The sequence below is a fragment of the Hyla sarda genome, unplaced genomic scaffold (assembly GCF_029499605.1).
Source record: "Hyla sarda isolate aHylSar1 unplaced genomic scaffold, aHylSar1.hap1 scaffold_599, whole genome shotgun sequence".
NCBI lineage: Eukaryota > Metazoa > Chordata > Amphibia > Anura > Hylidae > Hyla > Hyla sarda.
In genome coordinates, this window is record NW_026610613.1 from 42,221 (window position 1) to 63,304 (window position 21,084).

The following is a 21,084-nucleotide window of genomic DNA, read 5'->3' on the forward strand; positions in this document are numbered from 1 at the left end:
CTACCTTTGTTGCCTGCAGATGCCTCCTTGGCTGTCCCCAAACGGTATCAAACCAACACCCACGGGAAGCTGTAAGCATAGAGGACATGCCTGCACCCCATTGGACTTACCTGTGTGGGTTAAACCCGGGTTATTTGACAACCTATGGCGGTGATGGTTCTGCTCAGGCAGAGCAGTGCTGATGCTCCTCATAAAGCTGTCGCTGCTGTGAAGGTTCTAGGTGACATCACAAATCCCTATGGTTACATACACAACAAAGCTGGGTTGTTGTTGTTTACACTCTGCAAGGCCTGTGGAAGTGAGTGACATCATAGCACTGTAGTTCTGAGGGTTCTAGATGGATGCAACAATCTCCTGTTGCTTCTATGAAGGCCATAATAGACGACATCACCAAACAGCTCCATAGTCACATACACAGCAAAGGAGAGATGTTGTTTACACCTAGTGATGTCAGTGGTATTGAGTGACATCACAGCACAGTGCTAAGGCTCCTGGGCCTGGACACAGCAGCGGCTGCAATATCTCAACGGAGAATACGTTTATATATATGTGTGTGTGTGCGCGTATATATATATATATATATATATATATATATATATTTCTCCGCCGAAATCACTTTTAAACCCATTTCCACCTTTTTTTCCCATTCTCTTCCTCTTACTTTTTTTTCACGTTTTTTTACGTTTTTCTCCTTTTCGCCTCTTTTCTGGGCGTATTATTCTTCTTTTTCTTCTTTTTTTTCGTCTAATGCATACCCCATCAGTGCAGCAATGCTTATTCAATACCGCCAGCAGATGGAGACACTGGGGGATAATTTTCTAAGGATTTATACTGATTTTTCCTGTCTGAATTTGTCGCACAGAAAGTTGCAGGCCAAATATGTGTGACATTTCTGCGACTTTAGCTTCTAGAGCATTTTTACAACATTATACATAGGTGCTGAATACATAAAAAGCGACTGTTCAGCGACAGACAAGTCGCATCGGCTGAAAGTAGGCCAGAATGTCAGTCCATGTTGGAGCAGGTTTAGATACAGTCTAAAGCATAGATCTCAAAGTCTGTGCACAGAATTTAGCAAGGGCCTCGCACCTTCTGATGCATCAGGTAGGTGCACAATAGCATAGCCTAACCCTCTGTACTTTGGTCTATATTGATGCGGGACATAGACAGCCAGCTGATGACCAATCCATTAGTGCAATGGATGGCTGGAAGCATTTGTCTTTGCCTTTGCAATACCACAGAAGCAATGCATGGTCAATGTACAGCAATGACACACCTGTGTGAACAGCCAGGAGACCCCCCCCCCCCCCATGTTATGTTACATATTTACATAGTTAGTACGGTCGAAAAAAGACATATGTCCATCAAGTTCAACCAGGGAATTAAGGGGTAGGGGTGTGGCGCGATATTGGGGAAGGGATGAGATTTTATATTTCTTCATAAGCATTAATCTTATTTTGTCAATTAGGAACATTCAGCACCCACCCGCTATCAAGGCAGCTGCCTATCATGTCATGCCCTACCTGCACAGGTGTGCTGGCTACTCAAATGATCCAATTAAGGAGGCCATTTAGTCAGCAGCAGCAGAAGTCCTGTGCCTGGACGCTCCAACAGCGGCCAGACACAAGCAGAAGCAGAAGCAGCAGCAGCACCACCTTTTGTTTTTTGGCTGCAGCAGCAGCAGCAGCAAGGCCCACAGGGCTGGCTAGCTGGCTAGCCAGCAAGCAGGTAGCAATGAAAGTAGGAATCTTTCTTTTTAACCCTGTAAGGGGGTGGTGCACTGTACCCGAAGATACTGCCATATCGGGTCAATGCATAGGGCGACGGAAGCAAGCTTCGAAATCGGCCCCCGTTCTCAAAAATCCATTTAATATATGGTCCCCAGATAGGGGACGTATCAGATATTAAACTGATAAGAACAGATACTACACTTGATCTTAGCCAAAAGGCCGAGAAGCGATAACCGTGAAAGGGGCGGGCCCAACAAGGTCCCCTTCATGGGCACTATCACTGCTTGCTGTCAGGGAGGCTGCCAGACAATTTTCCATGCACACTCTGGGCTGGGGGGCAGTCAACCACCAGTACACACAGCAGAACCTAAACCCATACCATTATTGCTAAGCAGCAAGACAGGGGCCCATTGCACTCCCACGGGGCCTTTTTAAATGCAATCCATAACCCGGATTTGCCAGGAACCCTTCTTACTCCTCCTACTTGCATGTGACACTGGGCTTAGGATCTGCATAGGAAACACACACACAAGCACACACCTACCTTTGTTGCCTGCAGATGCCTCCTTGGCTGTCCCCAAACGGTATCAAACCAACACCCACGGGAAGCTGTAAGCATAGAGGACATGCCTGCACCCCATTGGACTTACCTGTGTGGGTTAAACCCGGGTTATTTGACAACCTATGGCGGTGATGGTTCTGCTCAGGCAGAGCAGTGCTGATGCTCCTCATAAAGCTGTCGCTGCTGTGAAGGTTCTAGGTGACATCACAAATCCCTATGGTTACATACACAACAAAGCTGGGTTGTTGTTGTTTACACTCTGCAAGGCCTGTGGAAGTGAGTGACATCATAGCACTGTAGTTCTGAGGGTTCTAGATGGATGCAACAATCTCCTGTTGCTTCTATGAAGGCCATAATAGACGACATCACCAAACAGCTCCATAGTCACATACACAGCAAAGGAGAGATGTTGTTTACACCTAGTGATGTCAGTGGTATTGAGTGACATCACAGCACAGTGCTAAGGCTCCTGGGCCTGGACACAGCAGCGGCTGCAATATCTCAACGGAGAATACGTTTATATATATGTGTGTGTGTGCGCGTATATATATATATATATATATATATATATATATATATATATATATATATATATATTTCTCCGCCGAAATCACTTTTAAACCCATTTCCACCTTTTTTTCCCTTCTCTTCCTCTTACTTTTTTTTCACGTTTTTTTACGTTTTTCTCCTTTTCGCCTCTTTTCTGGGCGTATTATTCTTCTTTTTCTTCTTTTTTTTCGTCTAATGCATACCCCATCAGTGCAGCAATGCTTATTCAATACCGCCAGCAGATGGAGACACTGGGGGATAATTTTCTAAGGATTTATACTGATTTTTCCTGTCTGAATTTGTCGCACAGAAAGTTGCAGGCCAAATATGTGTGACATTTCTGCGACTTTAGCTTCTAGAGCATTTTTACAACATTATACATAGGTGCTGAATACATAAAAAGCGACTGTTCAGCGACAGACAAGTCGCATCGGCTGAAAGTAGGCCAGAATGTCAGTCCATGTTGGAGCAGGTTTAGATACAGTCTAAAGCATAGATCTCAAAGTCTGTGCACAGAATTTAGCAAGGGCCTCGCACCTTCTGATGCATCAGGTAGGTGCACAATAGCATAGCCTAACCCTCTGTACTTTGGTCTATATTGATGCGGGACATAGACAGCCAGCTGATGACCAATCCATTAGTGCAATGGATGGCTGGAAGCATTTGTCTTTGCCTTTGCAATACCACAGAAGCAATGCATGGTCAATGTACAGCAATGACACACCTGTGTGAACAGCCAGGAGACCCCCCCCCCCATGTTATGTTACATAGTTACATAGTTAGTACGGTCGAAAAAAGACATATGTCCATCAAGTTCAACCAGGGAATTAAGGGGTAGGGGTGTGGCGCGATATTGGGGAAGGGATGAGATTTTATATTTCTTCATAAGCATTAATCTTATTTTGTCAATTAGGAACATTCAGCACCCACCCGCTATCAAGGCAGCTGCCTATCATGTCATGCCCTACCTGCACAGGTGTGCTGGCTACTCAAATGATCCAATTAAGGAGGCCATTTAGTCAGCAGCAGCAGAAGTCCTGTGCCTGGACGCTCCAACAGCGGCCAGACACAAGCAGAAGCAGAAGCAGCAGCAGCACCACCTTTTGTTTTTTGGCTGCAGCAGCAGCAGCAGCAAGGCCCACAGGGCTGGCTAGCTGGCTAGCCAGCAAGCAGGTAGCAATGAAAGTAGGAATCTTTCTTTTTAACCCTGTAAGGGGGTGGTGCACTGTACCCGAAGATACTGCCATATCGGGTCAATGCATAGGGCGACGGAAGCAAGCTTCGAAATCGGCCCCCGTTCTCAAAAATCCATTTAATATATGGTCCCCAGATAGGGGACGTATCAGATATTAAACTGATAAGAACAGATACTACACTTGATCTTAGCCAAAAGGCCGAGAAGCGATAACCGTGAAAGGGGCGGGCCCAACAAGGTCCCCTTCATGGGCACTATCACTGCTTGCTGTCAGGGAGGCTGCCAGACAATTTTCCATGCACACTCTGGGCTGGGGGGCAGTCAACCACCAGTACACACAGCAGAACCTAAACCCATACCATTATTGCTAAGCAGCAAGACAGGGGCCCATTGCACTCCCACGGGGCCTTTTTAAATGCAATCCATAACCCGGATTTGCCAGGAACCCTTCTTACTCCTCCTACTTGCATGTGACACTGGGCTTAGGATCTGCATAGGAAACACACACACAAGCACACACCTACCTTTGTTGCCTGCAGATGCCTCCTTGGCTGTCCCCAAACGGTATCAAACCAACACCCACGGGAAGCTGTAAGCATAGAGGACATGCCTGCACCCCATTGGACTTACCTGTGTGGGTTAAACCCGGGTTATTTGACAACCTATGGCGGTGATGGTTCTGCTCAGGCAGAGCAGTGCTGATGCTCCTCATAAAGCTGTCGCTGCTGTGAAGGTTCTAGGTGACATCACAAATCCCTATGGTTACATACACAACAAAGCTGGGTTGTTGTTGTTTACACTCTGCAAGGCCTGTGGAAGTGAGTGACATCATAGCACTGTAGTTCTGAGGGTTCTAGATGGATGCAACAATCTCCTGTTGCTTCTATGAAGGCCATAATAGACGACATCACCAAACAGCTCCATAGTCACATACACAGCAAAGGAGAGATGTTGTTTACACCTAGTGATGTCAGTGGTATTGAGTGACATCACAGCACAGTGCTAAGGCTCCTGGGCCTGGACACAGCAGCGGCTGCAATATCTCAACGGAGAATACGTTTATATATATGTGTGTGTGTGCGCGTATATATATATATATATATATATATATATATATATATATATATATTTCTCCGCCGAAATCACTTTTAAACCCATTTCCACCTTTTTTTCCCTTCTCTTCCTCTTACTTTTTTTTCACGTTTTTTTACGTTTTTCTCCTTTTCGCCTCTTTTCTGGGCGTATTATTCTTCTTTTTCTTCTTTTTTTTCGTCTAATGCATACCCCATCAGTGCAGCAATGCTTATTCAATACCGCCAGCAGATGGAGACACTGGGGGATAATTTTCTAAGGATTTATACTGATTTTTCCTGTCTGAATTTGTCGCACAGAAAGTTGCAGGCCAAATATGTGTGACATTTCTGCGACTTTAGCTTCTAGAGCATTTTTACAACATTATACATAGGTGCTGAATACATAAAAAGCGACTGTTCAGCGACAGACAAGTCGCATCGGCTGAAAGTAGGCCAGAATGTCAGTCCATGTTGGAGCAGGTTTAGATACAGTCTAAAGCATAGATCTCAAAGTCTGTGCACAGAATTTAGCAAGGGCCTCGCACCTTCTGATGCATCAGGTAGGTGCACAATAGCATAGCCTAACCCTCTGTACTTTGGTCTATATTGATGCGGGACATAGACAGTCAGCTGATGACCAATCCATTAGTGCAATGGATGGCTGGAAGCATTTGTCTTTGCCTTTGCAATACCACAGAAGCAATGCATGGTCAATGTACAGCAATGACACACCTGTGTGAACAGCCAGGAGACCCCCCCCCCCATGTTATGTTACATAGTTACATAGTTAGTACGGTCGAAAAAAGACATATGTCCATCAAGTTCAACCAGGGAATTAAGGGGTAGGGGTGTGGCGCGATATTGGGGAAGGGATGAGATTTTATATTTCTTCATAAGCATTAATCTTATTTTGTCAATTAGGAACATTCAGCACCCACCCGCTATCAAGGCAGCTGCCTATCATGTCATGCCCTACCTGCACAGGTGTGCTGGCTACTCAAATGATCCAATTAAGGAGGCCATTTAGTCAGCAGCAGCAGAAGTCCTGTGCCTGGACGCTCCAACAGCGGCCAGACACAAGCAGAAGCAGAAGCAGCAGCAGCACCACCTTTTGTTTTTTGGCTGCAGCAGCAGCAGCAGCAGAGGCCCACAGGGCTGGCTAGCTGGCTAGCCAGCAAGCAGGTAGCAATGAAAGTAGGAATCTTTCTTTTTAACCCTGTAAGGGGGTGGTGCACTGTACCCGAAGATACTGCCATATCGGGTCAATGCATAGGGCGACGGAAGCAAGCTTCGAAATCGGCCCCCGTTCTCAAAAATCCATTTAATATATGGTCCCCAGATAGGGGACGTATCAGATATTAAACTGATAAGAACAGATACTACACTTGATCTTAGCCAAAAGGCCGAGAAGCGATAACCGTGAAAGGGGCGGGCCCAACAAGGTCCCCTTCATGGGCACTATCACTGCTTGCTGTCAGGGAGGCTGCCAGACAATTTTCCATGCACACTCTGGGCTGGGGGGCAGTCAACCACCAGTACACACAGCAGAACCTAAACCCATACCATTATTGCTAAGCAGCAAGACAGGGGCCCATTGCACTCCCACGGGGCCTTTTTAAATGCAATCCATAACCCGGATTTGCCAGGAACCCTTCTTACTCCTCCTACTTGCATGTGACACTGGGCTTAGGATCTGCATAGGAAACACACACACAAGCACACACCTACCTTTGTTGCCTGCAGATGCCTCCTTGGCTGTCCCCAAACGGTATCAAACCAACACCCACGGGAAGCTGTAAGCATAGAGGACATGCCTGCACCCCATTGGACTTACCTGTGTGGGTTAAACCCGGGTTATTTGACAACCTATGGCGGTGATGGTTCTGCTCAGGCAGAGCAGTGCTGATGCTCCTCATAAAGCTGTCGCTGCTGTGAAGGTTCTAGGTGACATCACAAATCCCTATGGTTACATACACAACAAAGCTGGGTTGTTGTTGTTTACACTCTGCAAGGCCTGTGGAAGTGAGTGACATCATAGCACTGTAGTTCTGAGGGTTCTAGATGGATGCAACAATCTCCTGTTGCTTCTATGAAGGCCATAATAGACGACATCACCAAACAGCTCCATAGTCACATACACAGCAAAGGAGAGATGTTGTTTACACCTAGTGATGTCAGTGGTATTGAGTGACATCACAGCACAGTGCTAAGGCTCCTGGGCCTGGACACAGCAGCGGCTGCAATATCTCAACGGAGAATACGTTTATATATATGTGTGTGTGTGCGCGTATATATATATATATATATATATATATATATATATATATCTCCGCCGAAATCACTTTTAAACCCATTTCCACCTTTTTTTCCCTTCTCTTCCTCTTACTTTTTTTTCACGTTTTTTTACGTTTTTCTCCTTTTCGCCTCTTTTCTGGGCGTATTATTCTTCTTTTTCTTCTTTTTTTTCGTCTAATGCATACCCCATCAGTGCAGCAATGCTTATTCAATACCGCCAGCAGATGGAGACACTGGGGGATAATTTTCTAAGGATTTATACTGATTTTTCCTGTCTGAATTTGTCGCACAGAAAGTTGCAGGCCAAATATGTGTGACATTTCTGCGACTTTAGCTTCTAGAGCATTTTTACAACATTATACATAGGTGCTGAATACATAAAAAGCGACTGTTCAGCGACAGACAAGTCGCATCGGCTGAAAGTAGGCCAGAATGTCAGTCCATGTTGGAGCAGGTTTAGATACAGTCTAAAGCATAGATCTCAAAGTCTGTGCACAGAATTTAGCAAGGGCCTCGCACCTTCTGATGCATCAGGTAGGTGCACAATAGCATAGCCTAACCCTCTGTACTTTGGTCTATATTGATGCGGGACATAGACAGCCAGCTGATGACCAATCCATTAGTGCAATGGATGGCTGGAAGCATTTGTCTTTGCCTTTGCAATACCACAGAAGCAATGCATGGTCAATGTACAGCAATGACACACCTGTGTGAACAGCCAGGAGACCCCCCCCCCCCATGTTATGTTACATAGTTACATAGTTAGTACGGTCGAAAAAAGACATATGTCCATCAAGTTCAACCAGGGAATTAAGGGGTAGGGGTGTGGCGCGATATTGGGGAAGGGGGATGAGATTTTATATTTCTTCATAAGCATTAATCTTATTTTGTCAATTAGGAACATTCAGCACCCACCCGCTATCAAGGCAGCTGCCTATCATGTCATGCCCTACCTGCACAGGTGTGCTGGCTACTCAAATGATCCAATTAAGGAGGCCATTTAGTCAGCAGCAGCAGAAGTCCTGTGCCTGGACGCTCCAACAGCGGCCAGACACAAGCAGAAGCAGAAGCAGCAGCAGCACCACCTTTTGTTTTTTGGCTGCAGCAGCAGCAGCAGCAAGGCCCACAGGGCTGGCTAGCTGGCTAGCCAGCAAGCAGGTAGCAATGAAAGTAGGAATCTTTCTTTTTAACCCTGTAAGGGGGTGGTGCACTGTACCCGAAGATACTGCCATATCGGGTCAATGCATAGGGCGACGGAAGCAAGCTTCGAAATCGGCCCCCGTTCTCAAAAATCCATTTAATATATGGTCCCCAGATAGGGGACGTATCAGATATTAAACTGATAAGAACAGATACTACACTTGATCTTAGCCAAAAGGCCGAGAAGCGATAACCGTGAAAGGGGCGGGCCCAACAAGGTCCCCTTCATGGGCACTATCACTGCTTGCTGTCAGGGAGGCTGCCAGACAATTTTCCATGCACACTCTGGGCTGGGGGGCAGTCAACCACCAGTACACACAGCAGAACCTAAACCCATACCATTATTGCTAAGCAGCAAGACAGGGGCCCATTGCACTCCCACGGGGCCTTTTTAAATGCAATCCATAACCCGGATTTGCCAGGAACCCTTCTTACTCCTCCTACTTGCATGTGACACTGGGCTTAGGATCTGCATAGGAAACACACACACAAGCACACACCTACCTTTGTTGCCTGCAGATGCCTCCTTGGCTGTCCCCAAACGGTATCAAACCAACACCCACGGGAAGCTGTAAGCATAGAGGACATGCCTGCACCCCATTGGACTTACCTGTGTGGGTTAAACCCGGGTTATTTGACAACCTATGGCGGTGATGGTTCTGCTCAGGCAGAGCAGTGCTGATGCTCCTCATAAAGCTGTCGCTGCTGTGAAGGTTCTAGGTGACATCACAAATCCCTATGGTTACATACACAACAAAGCTGGGTTGTTGTTGTTTACACTCTGCAAGGCCTGTGGAAGTGAGTGACATCATAGCACTGTAGTTCTGAGGGTTCTAGATGGATGCAACAATCTCCTGTTGCTTCTATGAAGGCCATAATAGACGACATCACCAAACAGCTCCATAGTCACATACACAGCAAAGGAGAGATGTTGTTTACACCTAGTGATGTCAGTGGTATTGAGTGACATCACAGCACAGTGCTAAGGCTCCTGGGCCTGGACACAGCAGCGGCTGCAATATCTCAACGGAGAATACGTTTATATATATGTGTGTGTGTGCGCGTATATATATATATATATATATATATATATATATATATATATATATATTCTCCGCCGAAATCACTTTTAAACCCATTTCCACCTTTTTTTCCCTTCTCTTCCTCTTACTTTTTTTTCACGTTTTTTTACGTTTTTCTCCTTTTCGCCTCTTTTCTGGGCGTATTATTCTTCTTTTTCTTCTTTTTTTTCGTCTAATGCATACCCCATCAGTGCAGCAATGCTTATTCAATACCGCCAGCAGATGGAGACACTGGGGGATAATTTTCTAAGGATTTATACTGATTTTTCCTGTCTGAATTTGTCGCACAGAAAGTTGCAGGCCAAATATGTGTGACATTTCTGCGACTTTAGCTTCTAGAGCATTTTTACAACATTATACATAGGTGCTGAATACATAAAAAGCGACTGTTCAGCGACAGACAAGTCGCATCGGCTGAAAGTAGGCCAGAATGTCAGTCCATGTTGGAGCAGGTTTAGATACAGTCTAAAGCATAGATCTCAAAGTCTGTGCACAGAATTTAGCAAGGGCCTCGCACCTTCTGATGCATCAGGTAGGTGCACAATAGCATAGCCTAACCCTCTGTACTTTGGTCTATATTGATGCGGGACATAGACAGCCAGCTGATGACCAATCCATTAGTGCAATGGATGGCTGGAAGCATTTGTCTTTGCCTTTGCAATACCACAGAAGCAATGCATGGTCAATGTACAGCAATGACACACCTGTGTGAACAGCCAGGAGACCCCCCCCCCCCATGTTATGTTACATAGTTACATAGTTAGTACGGTCGAAAAAAGACATATGTCCATCAAGTTCAACCAGGGAATTAAGGGGTAGGGGTGTGGCGCGATATTGGGGAAGGGATGAGATTTTATATTTCTTCATAAGCATTAATCTTATTTTGTCAATTAGGAACATTCAGCACCCACCCGCTATCAAGGCAGCTGCCTATCATGTCATGCCCTACCTGCACAGGTGTGCTGGCTACTCAAATGATCCAATTAAGGAGGCCATTTAGTCAGCAGCAGCAGAAGTCCTGTGCCTGGACGCTCCAACAGCGGCCAGACACAAGCAGAAGCAGAAGCAGCAGCAGCACCACCTTTTGTTTTTTGGCTGCAGCAGCAGCAGCAGCAAGGCCCACAGGGCTGGCTAGCTGGCTAGCCAGCAAGCAGGTAGCAATGAAAGTAGGAATCTTTCTTTTTAACCCTGTAAGGGGGTGGTGCACTGTACCCGAAGATACTGCCATATCGGGTCAATGCATAGGGCGACGGAAGCAAGCTTCGAAATCGGCCCCCGTTCTCAAAAATCCATTTAATATATGGTCCCCAGATAGGGGACGTATCAGATATTAAACTGATAAGAACAGATACTACACTTGATCTTAGCCAAAAGGCCGAGAAGCGATAACCGTGAAAGGGGCGGGCCCAACAAGGTCCCCTTCATGGGCACTATCACTGCTTGCTGTCAGGGAGGCTGCCAGACAATTTTCCATGCACACTCTGGGCTGGGGGGCAGTCAACCACCAGTACACACAGCAGAACCTAAACCCATACCATTATTGCTAAGCAGCAAGACAGGGGCCCATTGCACTCCCACGGGGCCTTTTTAAATGCAATCCATAACCCGGATTTGCCAGGAACCCTTCTTACTCCTCCTACTTGCATGTGACACTGGGCTTAGGATCTGCATAGGAAACACACACACAAGCACACACCTACCTTTGTTGCCTGCAGATGCCTCCTTGGCTGTCCCCAAACGGTATCAAACCAACACCCACGGGAAGCTGTAAGCATAGAGGACATGCCTGCACCCCATTGGACTTACCTGTGTGGGTTAAACCCGGGTTATTTGACAACCTATGGCGGTGATGGTTCTGCTCAGGCAGAGCAGTGCTGATGCTCCTCATAAAGCTGTCGCTGCTGTGAAGGTTCTAGGTGACATCACAAATCCCTATGGTTACATACACAACAAAGCTGGGTTGTTGTTGTTTACACTCTGCAAGGCCTGTGGAAGTGAGTGACATCATAGCACTGTAGTTCTGAGGGTTCTAGATGGATGCAACAATCTCCTGTTGCTTCTATGAAGGCCATAATAGACGACATCACCAAACAGCTCCATAGTCACATACACAGCAAAGGAGAGATGTTGTTTACACCTAGTGATGTCAGTGGTATTGAGTGACATCACAGCACAGTGCTAAGGCTCCTGGGCCTGGACACAGCAGCGGCTGCAATATCTCAACGGAGAATACGTTTATATATATGTGTGTGTGTGCGCGTATATATATATATATATATATATATTTCTCCGCCGAAATCACTTTTAAACCCATTTCCACCTTTTTTTCCCTTCTCTTCCTCTTACTTTTTTTTCACGTTTTTTTACGTTTTTCTCCTTTTCGCCTCTTTTCTGGGCGTATTATTCTTCTTTTTCTTCTTTTTTTTCGTCTAATGCATACCCCATCAGTGCAGCAATGCTTATTCAATACCGCCAGCAGATGGAGACACTGGGGGATAATTTTCTAAGGATTTATACTGATTTTTCCTGTCTGAATTTGTCGCACAGAAAGTTGCAGGCCAAATATGTGTGACATTTCTGCGACTTTAGCTTCTAGAGCATTTTTACAACATTATACATAGGTGCTGAATACATAAAAAGCGACTGTTCAGCGACAGACAAGTCGCATCGGCTGAAAGTAGGCCAGAATGTCAGTCCATGTTGGAGCAGGTTTAGATACAGTCTAAAGCATAGATCTCAAAGTCTGTGCACAGAATTTAGCAAGGGCCTCGCACCTTCTGATGCATCAGGTAGGTGCACAATAGCATAGCCTAACCCTCTGTACTTTGGTCTATATTGATGCGGGACATAGACAGCCAGCTGATGACCAATCCATTAGTGCAATGGATGGCTGGAAGCATTTGTCTTTGCCTTTGCAATACCACAGAAGCAATGCATGGTCAATGTACAGCAATGACACACCTGTGTGAACAGCCAGGAGACCCCCCCCCCCCCATGTTATGTTACATAGTTACATAGTTAGTACGGTCGAAAAAAGACATATGTCCATCAAGTTCAACCAGGGAATTAAGGGGTAGGGGTGTGGCGCGATATTGGGGAAGGGATGAGATTTTATATTTCTTCATAAGCATTAATCTTATTTTGTCAATTAGGAACATTCAGCACCCACCCGCTATCAAGGCAGCTGCCTATCATGTCATGCCCTACCTGCACAGGTGTGCTGGCTACTCAAATGATCCAATTAAGGAGGCCATTTAGTCAGCAGCAGCAGAAGTCCTGTGCCTGGACGCTCCAACAGCGGCCAGACACAAGCAGAAGCAGAAGCAGCAGCAGCACCACCTTTTGTTTTTTGGCTGCAGCAGCAGCAGCAGCAAGGCCCACAGGGCTGGCTAGCTGGCTAGCCAGCAAGCAGGTAGCAATGAAAGTAGGAATCTTTCTTTTTAACCCTGTAAGGGGGTGGTGCACTGTACCCGAAGATACTGCCATATCGGGTCAATGCATAGGGCGACGGAAGCAAGCTTCGAAATCGGCCCCCGTTCTCAAAAATCCATTTAATATATGGTCCCCAGATAGGGGACGTATCAGATATTAAACTGATAAGAACAGATACTACACTTGATCTTAGCCAAAAGGCCGAGAAGCGATAACCGTGAAAGGGGCGGGCCCAACAAGGTCCCCTTCATGGGCACTATCACTGCTTGCTGTCAGGGAGGCTGCCAGACAATTTTCCATGCACACTCTGGGCTGGGGGGCAGTCAACCACCAGTACACACAGCAGAACCTAAACCCATACCATTATTGCTAAGCAGCAAGACAGGGGCCCATTGCACTCCCACGGGGCCTTTTTAAATGCAATCCATAACCCGGATTTGCCAGGAACCCTTCTTACTCCTCCTACTTGCATGTGACACTGGGCTTAGGATCTGCATAGGAAACACACACACAAGCACACACCTACCTTTGTTGCCTGCAGATGCCTCCTTGGCTGTCCCCAAACGGTATCAAACCAACACCCACGGGAAGCTGTAAGCATAGAGGACATGCCTGCACCCCATTGGACTTACCTGTGTGGGTTAAACCCGGGTTATTTGACAACCTATGGCGGTGATGGTTCTGCTCAGGCAGAGCAGTGCTGATGCTCCTCATAAAGCTGTCGCTGCTGTGAAGGTTCTAGGTGACATCACAAATCCCTATGGTTACATACACAACAAAGCTGGGTTGTTGTTGTTTACACTCTGCAAGGCCTGTGGAAGTGAGTGACATCATAGCACTGTAGTTCTGAGGGTTCTAGATGGATGCAACAATCTCCTGTTGCTTCTATGAAGGCCATAATAGACGACATCACCAAACAGCTCCATAGTCACATACACAGCAAAGGAGAGATGTTGTTTACACCTAGTGATGTCAGTGGTATTGAGTGACATCACAGCACAGTGCTAAGGCTCCTGGGCCTGGACACAGCAGCGGCTGCAATATCTCAACGGAGAATACGTTTATATATATGTGTGTGTGTGCGCGTATATATATATATATATATATATATATATATATATATAATATTTCTCCGCCGAAATCACTTTTAAACCCATTTCCACCTTTTTTTCCCTTCTCTTCCTCTTACTTTTTTTTCACGTTTTTTTACGTTTTTCTCCTTTTCGCCTCTTTTCTGGGCGTATTATTCTTCTTTTTCTTCTTTTTTTTCGTCTAATGCATACCCCATCAGTGCAGCAATGCTTATTCAATACCGCCAGCAGATGGAGACACTGGGGGATAATTTTCTAAGGATTTATACTGATTTTTCCTGTCTGAATTTGTCGCACAGAAAGTTGCAGGCCAAATATGTGTGACATTTCTGCGACTTTAGCTTCTAGAGCATTTTTACAACATTATACATAGGTGCTGAATACATAAAAAGCGACTGTTCAGCGACAGACAAGTCGCATCGGCTGAAAGTAGGCCAGAATGTCAGTCCATGTTGGAGCAGGTTTAGATACAGTCTAAAGCATAGATCTCAAAGTCTGTGCACAGAATTTAGCAAGGGCCTCGCACCTTCTGATGCATCAGGTAGGTGCACAATAGCATAGCCTAACCCTCTGTACTTTGGTCTATATTGATGCGGGACATAGACAGCCAGCTGATGACCAATCCATTAGTGCAATGGATGGCTGGAAGCATTTGTCTTTGCAATACCACAGAAGCAATGCATGGTCAATGTACAGCAATGACACACCTGTGTGAACAGCCAGGAGACCCCCCCCCCCCATGTTATGTTACATAGTTACATAGTTAGTACGGTCGAAAAAAGACATATGTCCATCAAGTTCAACCAGGGAATTAAGGGGTAGGGGTGTGGCGCGATATTGGGGAAGGGATGAGATTTTATATTTCTTCATAAGCATTAATCTTATTTTGTCAATTAGGAACATTCAGCACCCACCCGCTATCAAGGCAGCTGCCTATCATGTCATGCCCTACCTGCACAGGTGTGCTGGCTACTCAAATGATCCAATTAAGGAGGCCATTTAGTCAGCAGCAGCAGAAGTCCTGTGCCTGGACGCTCCAACAGCGGCCAGACACAAGCAGAAGCAGAAGCAGCAGCAGCACCACCTTTTGTTTTTTGGCTGCAGCAGCAGCAGCAGCAAGGCCCACAGGGCTGGCTAGCTGGCTAGCCAGCAAGCAGGTAGCAATGAAAGTAGGAATCTTTCTTTTTAACCCTGTAAGGGGGTGGTGCACTGTACCCGAAGATACTGCCATATCGGGTCAATGCATAGGGCGACGGAAGCAAGCTTCGAAATCGGCCCCCGTTCTCAAAAATCCATTTAATATATGGTCCCCAGATAGGGGACGTATCAGATATTAAACTGATAAGAACAGATACTACACTTGATCTTAGCCAAAAGGCCGAGAAGCGATAACCGTGAAAGGGGCGGGCCCAACAAGGTCCCCTTCATGGGCACTATCACTGCTTGCTGTCAGGGAGGCTGCCAGACAATTTTCCATGCACACTCTGGGCTGGGGGGCAGTCAACCACCAGTACACACAGCAGAACCTAAACCCATACCATTATTGCTAAGCAGCAAGACAGGGGCCCATTGCACTCCCACGGGGCCTTTTTAAATGCAATCCATAACCCGGATTTGCCAGGAACCCTTCTTACTCCTCCTACTTGCATGTGACACTGGGCTTAGGATCTGCATAGGAAACACACACACAAGCACACACCTACCTTTGTTGCCTGCAGATGCCTCCTTGGCTGTCCCCAAACGGTATCAAACCAACACCCACGGGAAGCTGTAAGCATAGAGGACATGCCTGCACCCCATTGGACTTACCTGTGTGGGTTAAACCCGGGTTATTTGACAACCTATGGCGGTGATGGTTCTGCTCAGGCAGAGCAGTGCTGATGCTCCTCATAAAGCTGTCGCTGCTGTGAAGGTTCTAGGTGACATCACAAATCCCTATGGTTACATACACAACAAAGCTGGGTTGTTGTTGTTTACACTCTGCAAGGCCTGTGGAAGTGAGTGACATCATAGCACTGTAGTTCTGAGGGTTCTAGATGGATGCAACAATCTCCTGTTGCTTCTATGAAGGCCATAATAGACGACATCACCAAACAGCTCCATAGTCACATACACAGCAAAGGAGAGATGTTGTTTACACCTAGTGATGTCAGTGGTATTGAGTGACATCACAGCACAGTGCTAAGGCTCCTGGGCCTGGACACAGCAGCGGCTGCAATATCTCAACGGAGAATACGTTTATATATATATGTGTGTGTGTGCGCGTATATATATATATATATATATATATATATATATATATATATCTCCGCCGAAATCACTTTTAAACCCATTTCCACCTTTTTTCCCTTCTCTTCCTCTTACTTTTTTTTCACGTTTTTTTACGTTTTTCTCCTTTTCGCCTCTTTTCTGGGCGTATTATTCTTCTTTTTCTTCTTTTTTTTCGTCTAATGCATACCCCATCAGTGCAGCAATGCTTATTCAATACCGCCAGCAGATGGAGACACTGGGGGATAATTTTCTAAGGATTTATACTGATTTTTCCTGTCTGAATTTGTCGCACAGAAAGTTGCAGGCCAAATATGTGTGACATTTCTGCGACTTTAGCTTCTAGAGCATTTTTACAACATTATACATAGGTGCTGAATACATAAAATGCGACTGTTCAGCGACAGACAAGTCGCATCGGCTGAAAGTAGGCCAGAATGTCAGTCCATGTTGGAGCAGGTTTAGATACAGTCTAAAGCATAGATCTCAAAGTCTGTGCACAGAATTTAGCAAGGGCCTCGCACCTTCTGATGCATCAGGTAGGTGCACAATAGCATAGCCTAACCCTCTGTACTTTGGTCTATATTGATGCGGGACATAGACAGCCAGCTGATGACCAATCCATTAGTGCAATGGATGGCTGGAAGCATTTGTCTTTGCCTTTGCAATACCACAGAAGCAATGCATGGTCAATGTACAGCAATGACACACCTGTGTGAACAGCCAGGAGACCCCCCCCCCCCCATGTTATGTTACATAGTTACATAGTTAGTACGGTCGAAAAAAGACATATGTCCATCAAGTTCAACCAGGGAATTAAGGGGTAGGGGTGTGGCGCGATATTGGGGAAGGGATGAGATTTTATATTTCTTCATAAGCATTAATCTTATTTTGTCAATTAGGAACATTCAGCACCCACCCGCTATCAAGGCAGCTGCCTATCATGTCATGCCCTACCTGCACAGGTGTGCTGGCTACTCAAATGATCCAATTAAGGAGGCCATTTAGTCAGCAGCAGCAGAAGTCCTGTGCCTGGACGCTCCAACAGCGGCCAGACACAAGCAGAAGCAGAAGCAGCAGCAGCACCACCTTTTGTTTTTTGGCTGCAGCAGCAGCAGCAGCAAGGCCCACAGGGCTGGCTAGCTGGCTAGCCAGCAAGCAGGTAGCAATGAAAGTAGGAATCTTTCTTTTTAACCCTGTAAGGGGGTGGTGCACTGTACCCGAAGATACTGCCATATCGGGTCAATGCATAGGGCGACGGAAGCAAGCTTCGAAATCGGCCCCCGTTCTCAAAAATCCATTTAATATATGGTCCCCAGATAGGGGACGTATCAGATATTAAACTGATAAGAACAGATACTACACTTGATCTTAGCCAAAAGGCCGAGAAGCGATAACCGTGAAAGGGGCGGGCCCAACAAGGTCCCCTTCATGGGCACTATCACTGCTTGCTGTCAGGGAGGCTGCCAGACAATTTTCCATGCACACTCTGGGCTGGGGGGCAGTCAACCACCAGTACACACAGCAGAACCTAAACCCATACCATTATTGCTAAGCAGCAAGACAGGGGCCCATTGCACTCCCACGGGGCCTTTTTAAATGCAATCCATAACCCGGATTTGCCAGGAACCCTTCTTACTCCTCCTACTTGCATGTGACACTGGGCTTAGGATCTGCATAGGAAACACACACACAAGCACACACCTACCTTTGTTGCCTGCAGATGCCTCCTTGGCTGTCCCCAAACGGTATCAAACCAACACCCACGGGAAGCTGTAAGCATAGAGGACATGCCTGCACCCCATTGGACTTACCTGTGTGGGTTAAACCCGGGTTATTTGACAACCTATGGCGGTGATGGTTCTGCTCAGGCAGAGCAGTGCTGATGCTCCTCATAAAGCTGTCGCTGCTGTGAAGGTTCTAGGTGACATCACAAATCCCTATGGTTACATACACAACAAAGCTGGGTTGTTGTTGTTTACACTCTGCAAGGCCTGTGGAAGTGAGTGACATCATAGCACTGTAGTTCTGAGGGTTCTAGATGGATGCAACAATCTCCTGTTGCTTCTATGAAGGCCATAATAGACGACATCACCAAACAGCTCCATAGTCACATACACAGCAAAGGAGAGATGTTGTTTACACCTAGTGATGTCAGTGGTATTGAGTGACATCACAGCACAGTGCTAAGGCTCCTGGGCCTGGACACAGCAGCGGCTGCAATATCTCAACGGAGAATACGTTTATATATATGTGTGTGTGTGCGCGTATATATATATATATATATATATATATATATATATATATATATTTCTCCGCCGAAATCACTTTTAAACCCATTTCCACCTTTTTTTCCCTTCTCTTCCTCTTACTTTTTTTTCACGTTTTTTTACGTTTTTCTCCTTTTCGCCTCTTTTCTGGGCGTATTATTCTTCTTTTTCTTCTTTTTTTTCGTCTAATGCATACCCCATCAGTGCAGCAATGCTTATTCAATACCGCCAGCAGATGGAGACACTGGGGGATAATTTTCTAAGGATTTATACTGATTTTTCCTGTCTGAATTTGTCGCACAGAAAGTTGCAGGCCAAATATGTGTGACATTTCTGCGACTTTAGCTTCTAGAGCATTTTTACAACATTATACATAGGTGCTGAATACATAAAAAGCGACTGTTCAGCGACAGACAAGTCGCATCGGCTGAAAGTAGGCCAGAATGTCAGTCCATGTTGGAGCAGGTTTAGATACAGTCTAAAGCATAGATCTCAAAGTCTGTGCACAGAATTTAGCAAGGGCCTCGCACCTTCTGATGCATCAGGTAGGTGCACAATAGCATAGCCTAACCCTCTGTACTTTGGTCTATATTGATGCGGGACATAGACAGCCAGCTGATGACCAATCCATTAGTGCAATGGATGGCTGGAAGCATTTGTCTTTGCAATACCACAGAAGCAATGCATGGTCAATGTACAGCAATGACACACCTGTGTGAACAGCCAGGAGACCCCCCCCCCCCATGTTATGTTACATAGTTACATAGTTAGTACGGTCGAAAAAAGACATATGTCCATCAAGTTCAACCAGGGAATTAAGGGGTAGGGGTGTGGCGCGATATTGGGGAAGGGATGAGATTTTATATTTCTTCATAAGCATTAATCTTATTTTGTCAATTAGGAACATTCAGCACCCACCCGCTATCAAGGCAGCTGCCTATCATGTCATGCCCTACCTGCACAGGTGTGCTGGCTACTCAAATGATCCAATTAAGGAGGCCATTTAGTCAGCAGCAGCAGAAGTCCTGTGCCTGGACGCTCCAACAGCGGCCAGACACAAGCAGAAGCAGAAGCAGCAGCAGCACCACCTTTTGTTTTTTGGCTGCAGCAGCAGCAGCAGCAAGGCCCACAGGGCTGGCTAGCTGGCTAGCCAGCAAGCAGGTAGCAATGAAAGTAGGAATCTTTCTTTTTAACCCTGTAAGGGGGTGGTGCACTGTACCCGAAGATACTGCCATATCGGGTCAATGCATAGGGCGACGGAAGCAAGCTTCGAAATCGGCCCCCGTTCTCAAAAATCCATTTAATATATGGTCCCCAGATAGGGGACGTATCAGATATTAAACTGATAAGAACAGATACTACACTTGATCTTAGCCAAAAGGCCGAGAAGCGATAACCGTGAAAGGGGCGGGCCCAACAAGGTCCCCTTCATGGGCACTATCACTGCTTGCTGTCAGGGAGGCTGCCAGACAATTTTCCATGCACACTCTGGGCTGGGGGGCAGTCAACCACCAGTACACACAGCAGAACCTAAACCCATACCATTATTGCTAAGCAGCAAGACAGGGGCCCATTGCACTCCCACGGGGCCTTTTTAAATGCAATCCATAACCCGGATTTGCCAGGAACCCTTCTTACTCCTCCTACTTGCATGTGACACTGGGCTTAGGATCTGCATAGGAAACACACACACAAGCACACACCTACCTTTGTTGCCTGCAGATGCCTCCTTGGCTGTCCCCAAACGGTATCAAACCAACACCCACGGGAAGCTGTAAGCATAGAGGACATGCCTGCACCCCATTGGACTTACCTGTGTGGGTTAAACCCGGGTTATTTGACAACCTATGGCGGTGATGGTTCTGCTCAGGCAGAGCAGTGCTGATGCTCCTCATAAAGCTGTCGCTGCTGTGAAGGTTCTAGGTGACATCACAAATCCCTATGGTTACATACACAACAAAGCTGGGTTGTTGTTGTTTACACTCTGCAAGGCCTGTGGAAGTGAGTGACATCATAGCACTGTAGTTCTGAGGGTTCTAGATGGATGCAACAATCTCCTGTTGCTTCTATGAAGGCCATAATAGACGACATCACCAAACAGCTCCACAGCTCCATAGTCACATACACAGCAAAGGAGAGATGTTGTTTACACCTAGTGATGTCAGTGGTATTGAGTGACATCACAGCACAGTGCTAAGGCTCCTGGGCCTGGACACAGCAGCGGCTGCAATATCTCAACGGAGAATACGTTTATATATATGTGTGTGTGTGCGCGTATATATATATATATATATATATATATATATATATATATATATTTCTCCGCCGAAATCACTT

The 21,084-nt window shown here is 46.1% G+C and overlaps 9 non-coding genes across 9 annotated transcripts; all 9 read right to left on the minus strand.

The window, feature by feature from the left end:
* Positions 1-1,770: 1,770 nt before the first annotated feature.
* Positions 1,771-1,961, minus strand: LOC130340747 (U2 spliceosomal RNA). Its single transcript, XR_008880806.1, has one exon. It is a non-coding gene; the product is annotated as a U2 spliceosomal RNA (small nuclear RNA).
* A 2,095-nt stretch (positions 1,962-4,056) lies between these two features.
* On the minus strand, positions 4,057-4,247 carry LOC130340748 (U2 spliceosomal RNA). The gene has a single exon (XR_008880807.1). It is a non-coding gene; the product is annotated as a U2 spliceosomal RNA (small nuclear RNA).
* A 2,086-nt stretch (positions 4,248-6,333) lies between these two features.
* LOC130340750 (U2 spliceosomal RNA) lies at positions 6,334-6,524 on the minus strand. Its single transcript, XR_008880809.1, has one exon. It is a non-coding gene; the product is annotated as a U2 spliceosomal RNA (small nuclear RNA).
* Positions 6,525-8,604: 2,080 nt separating this feature from the next.
* LOC130340751 (U2 spliceosomal RNA) lies at positions 8,605-8,795 on the minus strand. Its single transcript, XR_008880810.1, has one exon. It is a non-coding gene; the product is annotated as a U2 spliceosomal RNA (small nuclear RNA).
* A 2,087-nt stretch (positions 8,796-10,882) lies between these two features.
* LOC130340752 (U2 spliceosomal RNA) lies at positions 10,883-11,073 on the minus strand. The gene has a single exon (XR_008880811.1). It is a non-coding gene; the product is annotated as a U2 spliceosomal RNA (small nuclear RNA).
* Positions 11,074-13,140: 2,067 nt separating this feature from the next.
* LOC130340753 (U2 spliceosomal RNA) lies at positions 13,141-13,331 on the minus strand. Its single transcript, XR_008880812.1, has one exon. It is a non-coding gene; the product is annotated as a U2 spliceosomal RNA (small nuclear RNA).
* A 2,077-nt stretch (positions 13,332-15,408) lies between these two features.
* On the minus strand, positions 15,409-15,599 carry LOC130340755 (U2 spliceosomal RNA). The gene has a single exon (XR_008880813.1). It is a non-coding gene; the product is annotated as a U2 spliceosomal RNA (small nuclear RNA).
* A 2,082-nt stretch (positions 15,600-17,681) lies between these two features.
* On the minus strand, positions 17,682-17,872 carry LOC130340756 (U2 spliceosomal RNA). Its single transcript, XR_008880814.1, has one exon. It is a non-coding gene; the product is annotated as a U2 spliceosomal RNA (small nuclear RNA).
* Positions 17,873-19,950: 2,078 nt separating this feature from the next.
* Positions 19,951-20,141, minus strand: LOC130340757 (U2 spliceosomal RNA). Its single transcript, XR_008880815.1, has one exon. It is a non-coding gene; the product is annotated as a U2 spliceosomal RNA (small nuclear RNA).
* Between the last annotated feature and the right edge of the window lie 943 nt (positions 20,142-21,084).